This window comes from Dasypus novemcinctus, chromosome 20 (assembly GCF_030445035.2).
Source record: "Dasypus novemcinctus isolate mDasNov1 chromosome 20, mDasNov1.1.hap2, whole genome shotgun sequence".
NCBI classification, from domain to species: domain Eukaryota; kingdom Metazoa; phylum Chordata; class Mammalia; order Cingulata; family Dasypodidae; genus Dasypus; species Dasypus novemcinctus.
This window is the reverse complement of record NC_080692.1, coordinates 32271940-32278742: the sequence shown is the minus strand read 5'-3', so window position 1 is coordinate 32278742 and position 6803 is coordinate 32271940. Positions and strand designations below refer to the sequence as shown.

The 6803-nt window shown below is 30.6% G+C and overlaps 1 long non-coding RNA gene across 1 annotated transcript; it reads right to left on the bottom strand.

The window, feature by feature from the left end:
* Positions 1-494: 494 nt before the first annotated feature.
* LOC131274738 (uncharacterized) lies at positions 495-5496 on the bottom strand. Its single transcript, XR_011646698.1, has 3 exons — positions 5000-5496; positions 1705-1805; positions 495-1380 (listed from the first exon to the last, which is right to left on the bottom strand). It is a non-coding gene; the product is annotated as an uncharacterized lncRNA (long non-coding RNA).
* Between the last annotated feature and the right edge of the window lie 1307 nt (positions 5497-6803).

Sequence of the window (6803 nt, the reverse complement as noted above, 5' to 3'; positions counted from 1 at the left end):
TCAGTTGTAACAAGAAATGAAATCGGGATGCATATGACAATATGGATGCACCTTGAGGACATTATGTTGAATGAAACAAAGAAATGTTTACAAATTAATTCAAAGTTTACAGCAGTTCTAAGCGAAATCACTGCAGAGTATTTCATTAAAGCCTTATTGAAATGAGATTATATCACTTAAAACTAAACCTTTTAAATTGTCTAATTCAGTGGTTTTCATATACACAGAGTTTGCAATCATCACTATTATCTAGTTTTAGAACATTTTCATCAGTTCTAAAAGAAATCTTTTCTCCATTAACAGTCATTCCCATTCCCACCTCCCCTCAGCCCTTGCCATTCACTAATCCACTTTATATATATGGATTGGCCTATTCTGGAAACTTCATATAAATGAAATCAAAGCATATGGGATCTTTTTTCCGTACTATATATACAAATGAAATATGAAATGGAAAATAAGCCAGGAACAATTCCTGCAGTATGGTTTCCATTACATAAATTTTAAAAGGTCAATAAAAAGAGTGCCCCTGAAACACATTTTATTAGCCATGGTGAAAATTCCCTGTGGCATTATTTTATGTATATATTCTCAATTTGAGGAAATATGTATGGAGAAAGAATTCTCTGAGAACATGTGTCTGTAACAGTCTTTGGATACTTTTCTTCAATTTCCTTTATGATTTGGTTGTTCAATATTTTTCTCAATTCTGCTTGATGAACACCATGCTCTTAGTTGATCATAAATCATACATATAAAGTAACCATCTTTAGATAACTTCGTTATCAATTTATATTTAAAATTTACATACAAATTGTCCCACAAATGTGGCTGCTGCTAGACAACACATGGATGGAATGTTAATGCTGCCATAGGTTTCTTAATAAAGTGATTTATCACCCTGTAAAAAAAAGTCAATTCAAATCAAGGGTGTTAAAAATAGAAGATTGTGAGTTTTGGCAAATAGAGTGGATGGGAACTAGCAGGCATGGGGCTTCTGAGTGGCTGGTTTTCTTTCATTTCATATTATTGAGTTATGTTGAAGTTACAAAGGTATATCTGCTTTGAGATAAATCATCAAGTGGTAAAATAATGATTTCTGTTTTTCAGTGTGTATGTGTATTATATTTCAATACATATGTTTTAATAAATTTTCATTGTTAGAACAAATAATTGAATTCATTATGAGACTTTTCCAAGTCTAGTATTATCTCCATTTCATGAAATATGAAGTCACTATAAGGATTCCAAACTCAGGCATTCTAACTCCAAAACACATGCTTACAAATAAAGTGTCTTGGAGATACACAACTGTCTGCCTTGAGGTCATTTGAATGTAGCAAAGCACAGTTATATGCACGATGTGGTGGATTTTTCACTCTGTAATGGAAAAAATGCATAATTCAGTTATATTTTACAGGAGTAAATCATAAAACAATGTCATTTTCCAACTAACAGTATTGGAAGAATATTGTGAGAATGGATAATGACATTTTTCATGTAATATTATTAGTAATTGTGCCAGATATTTTGAGCAAAGAGTATACCATCCTTAACTAATGTTTACATTGACATTTCATGTCACTAATTTCAATATATTTCTCCATGTTTATAATGGAAACAATTTTTAAAATATTATTCTTCTGAACTTTTCTTTTTTTATAGGTTTTCTTCTTTTGTTAGCATTATTTAGAAAAAACTTACTCTTTTCCGAAAGTTAAGTTATTTATCCATTGCCAAGGATGAGACGTGGTTTTACGAGAGAGTCCAATCCATGATTCTACTGATAGGGATCTCAGCAAATTCTATCAGAAAACAAAGAAATCCCATATAAATATGCATTTCTAAGATTAATATCTTTAATACAGGTAGTGTTTTCTTTCATATGTTCATTAATATTAAAGCATGATGACAGTGCTGGGTTCTATCCCAACAATAAAACTATAGTAAAGTTGGAAGACATAGTTCATATTTCTAAAATCTTTCAAAATACTTATATTTTGATTAAAAATAGTTTATAAATTTTATAATTTACAGTCTTATTTTCCTTCTTTTGTTAATGTTAACAGGAAAAATTGAGATTTATGTCAGTTAGTGTAACCAGGTTTACAATATTAACATAAGGATTTTAAAGTTTCAGATACCTGATATTTTTCCATCTAAATAAATGTATTTTTCTATGTTTCTTAGAGTTAGGGTTTTGTGAAGGAAAGTAAGAGGTTGCCATTGAGGGGGAAAATGACATAACAGCCAAAATTTCTTTTCGGACCCCACACAGTTCTTTAACTAGATTAGTCCCACTTTTATCTGTTTCTATACTGGTGGAAAACTGAGGATCCATACTAGGTGTCACAGCCAAAGTTTTCCCTGGTACTCTCTCTTAAGTATAAGTATAAAACCTAGAAATGAAGAAAAACATAAGTAAAAAATCTGAAAGGCAGAAAGAGAAAGGCACAATTCTTTAGGATACCAAGACTGAAGGGAAAATAGACAGGTGTATCTCATGTTTCTTCACCCAAAAGAAAAAAGAAACATAGGCCTGGAAATTCCTACCGCCAACCCAGCAACAGAAAGTGGCTCATGAAATGCAGACATCTGCACAGCAACATTCATACCGGGGTTTTTCACAATTGCCTAAAGATGGGAATAACCCAGGTGTCCATAAACTGGTGAATGGAAAAACAAATTGTGGTCTATTTACACGACGGAATATTTTGCAGCTGTAAGAAGCATATGACAACATGGAAGAACCTGGAGGACATTATGTTGAGTGAAGCAAGCCAGACACAAAAGGACAATAATTGTATGATTGCACTATATGAACTAAACATATTGTATAATATGATGGAGTTAATAACTTGAATATAGGTCACCAGAAAATGGAATGAGTTTAGGGAATGGAATGCTGAGGGTTAACTTGTGCAGACCTGATAAAAAGGATGTGTGTTAATCTCTGAAAATGAACTGAAAAAGGGAAAACCCAATGTAGTGCTTGTAGCTAACAGTACTATTATGTTAGTATGACACTGGTTGAAAAGGAAAGTTTAAGGTCATGTATATAACTAAAAGGGAAGCTAAAAAATGTAACTTGGGAATGTATAGCTTAATAAAATTGCTTGTGAAATATGCATATGGGTAAAATTGCATATATAAGACCATTTTTCTTTGAAACTGAACTAATACATGTAAATACTACAAATGTTAATATCAAACCAAAAAAACCCTGTTATGCTAAGTGAAAGCAACCAGACACAAAGTATTACATATTGTATGATTCCATTTACATAAAATGTAAATATAAATCAATTTATAAAGATAAAATTAAATTAGTGGTCATGTAGGACTCAGAAAGGACAAGAGATTGAGAGTTCACTGTTAAGAGGTCTGGGGTTTTTCATTTTGGAGTAATGAAATTGTTTTAAAATTTTTTGTCTTGATGAATGTACAACATTGTGATAATACTAAAAGCCATTGATTATAAACTTTGGATAGATCATATGGCTTGTGAATATATCTTAAAAAGCTGCTAAATGAATAAGTAAATAAATAAATGTGCAAGAATAGCCAAAATAGTAGCGATGTACAGCAGGGGAAGCATAGAGGGAATAAAAGATGAAGAATTTGTTTGTCTGTTTTTTTCTTTATTATTATAATTAATAATGTAATAAGGAAAATAATAAAGATGGAAATGATGAATGGAAAACAATGTTATTATACCAGATACCATTGAATGTACACCTTGGATGAACTGTATGCTTTATTAATATATATCAAGAAATTTGATTTGTTTCAAAAAAGAGAATGAATTGTTGAAGGACCCTATAAGATGCATGAATCCCAAATTAGTTATTTTGAATGAAAGTATCCAGACTAAAAGAATATGTATTGTATGGTCCTGTTTATAAAGAATTCTAGAATTTCCATCTATGCATAGTAAAGAAAGTAGACCCATAGTTGCCTGATAATTTCATAATTTCAATATATGTTTCAAAACTTATTAATTATATGATTTAAATATGTGCAAATCATTGTATATTAATTATACCTCAAAATGTGTTAAAATAGAAAAAAAGAAATTCATTATTCATATAGAATTATCACCAAAACTACAAAAAAAGCAACAACAAACCTACTCAATGGTAAAATGGATGCTTCTGAAATTTCTAAATAAGGCAATAATGTCTTATATCACTATTTTTAATCAGCTTTCAACTAGACAGCCTTACAATGGAAATAGTAAGAATTAATAAAAAATACATTAATTGGAACAAAAGAAAGGAGACTGACATCTTCATAGAAGATAAAATTGTATATGTAGAAAACTCAAAGGAATTTCCAAGTAAATTATGGATTTTAAAAGTGAGTTTTGCAAGGTTGGTGCATATACGATCACTGTACATAAATTAATTTTAGTGATATATTAGCAACAGCAGAAAAGTTAATATAAAAGATAACTGGAGTCAAATCCAGTGAAATATGGACGATAAACACAAAATTATAAAATTGACATGAGAGAAAATAAAGGTGTAAAACATGTTAATACATAATATAAAAAAGATGTCATTTTTCAATGATTTATCTGTTGACTAAATATAATTTCACAAAATTACAGCACATTTTTAAGAAAGTATTCATGAAGAGATTTAAAAGTCCAAGTGTAACCTTGTTCTCTTGGAGAACAATGTGAAGGAATTATGTAATGTACGAATATAAAAATTAATATCAGTAAATTTGACCATGTGGTCTTGGTACAAAAAATATTGAACAGTGGAATACAAGTGATGTTCACACACACACACACACACACACACACACACCCCTCTACGCTCACATAAGTAGTTTTTGAAAAAAGCGCCATAGAATAGAATGGAGAAATGATCATCCTTCTTATACATTATGCTCCATCAATTAGATAATGATGTAGAAAGGTCAGCATCACAAAGAAAGGATGAGAAAAAATAAACTTAATAGACTGGAGATCTAACACTTAAAATCTTACCATTTCTTCTTCAGTATCCATATAAAACAGATGAGATTTCTTGGAAGCACAGGTCATCAAACTCTCTTTCCATGTTTTGAGTTCAGGACTAATATAATAACAATTGTTGAAATATGTAAACCACTCCTTTGGACAATGCCAACAATATGAGGCTGAAGAAAGATTATGAATTACTGTTCAGAAACCATTTGGATTTTTTTTTTTTTGTCTTTGTACACCTGAAGTATACTCTCACATTGTCTTCAACTACTTTCTTTCAGGTTCTGGAACAACCAGACCAATTTATTTAATAAAATTACCCTTGCTTCCCATTGATAGCAAACAAAATACATTCATTATCTTGCATACATATCTCTCTCCAGTTAGATATATCTTTTTTTTTTTTTGGAGACACTGGAGATTGAACTCAAGATTGAAGCAGGTACTCAATCAACCAATGAGCTATATCCACTCTCCCATTTGAATTTTAAATAGGGAAACTAATTGATTTATTTGCATAGTTATAAACATATGTATGTACATACCCTGTATATACATTCTCACACACTGACACATATAAAACCACCCCCCCACACACAGAAAAGGGTCTGTCTCTTAACCCCTTATTTATATACCCATATAAAGCAAACAATTGAAAATTCCACCCTATACATGTCCTGAAAATCACTGAGCAATACCACTTCATTAGAATAGGAACATATTTGCTTATCATATTTTAGCAGCAAAATATTACAACAAATTGGCAAAAGTGATTTTAAAAGAATACCCTTTAGCATTGAACAACAGATAATATCCTTAAATAATCTTTATTTGTGAAAATTCATTGTTCAATTTTATAATTTTTAAAAAAATCATTTCTGTGTTTCCTATGACAGAGACAAAGTATAACATGTACAAATACATGAGAAATTTTTAAATGATTACTTACCTTTCTGGGATCTGTTCATCTGGGAATAATTTTCCTGTTCCTGTATTTTGGAAGCTAGAAATACCATTGAAATTCTTATTGAAATTAACTACTATTTAATAAATCAGAATAGTTTTAGTTTCCTAGCTTAGAATTTCATGTATAAAAAAAATATTTTATCAAGGAAGATTAATAGATCAAGTAAAGTCTTGGCAAAAATAATTTCAAGAGCCTAATGGACCAAAATCTATCTCTTGTACAGTACTTTGTTTAATGACTGTCAAAAATTAATTTGTATTTCTCAGTAAGTTGTTTCAATAAACTTGCTTCTCCTAAATCAAGTCTTTGTGATTTGAGATCAGAAGCTCATATATATCTATATATATAAATAGAATTATATTTCAAAATGAGTCCTCTCCGCAACCATTGGTTTTGCATTTTGACAAATTCGCAATAAACTTCCACATTTACTCAAATACAAACATTTAGTGGTAATAAATATTTTAAAATGACAATTCTATTTCTAGTCCTTATTTATGAAATATTTCAAGGCATTTTCAAAATCATTGAAGTGAAAATTCCCTTATGACCTCTCAAAAACATACTTACTTGGAGTAATAATTATGACTGCTGTGGTTACTACAGAGGCCATCAAGACAAGGCACAATATTCCCAGGATCCCAGCAACGAGTCTTCTGGGAGGTGATGGGAAATCTGCAGGGAGAGCAAGAGTAGATGGAGGTGAGTGTTTGGTTCACATATTTTTAAATGCTGGACGCCAAACCCACATCCACTATTGTAATGTTCTCTCAGAACATACCACTGAATTTTCAGGAAATATAATGCTCTGAAAGTCTAAACACCATTGCTCTTCAGAATTCATACTGGAATACCATA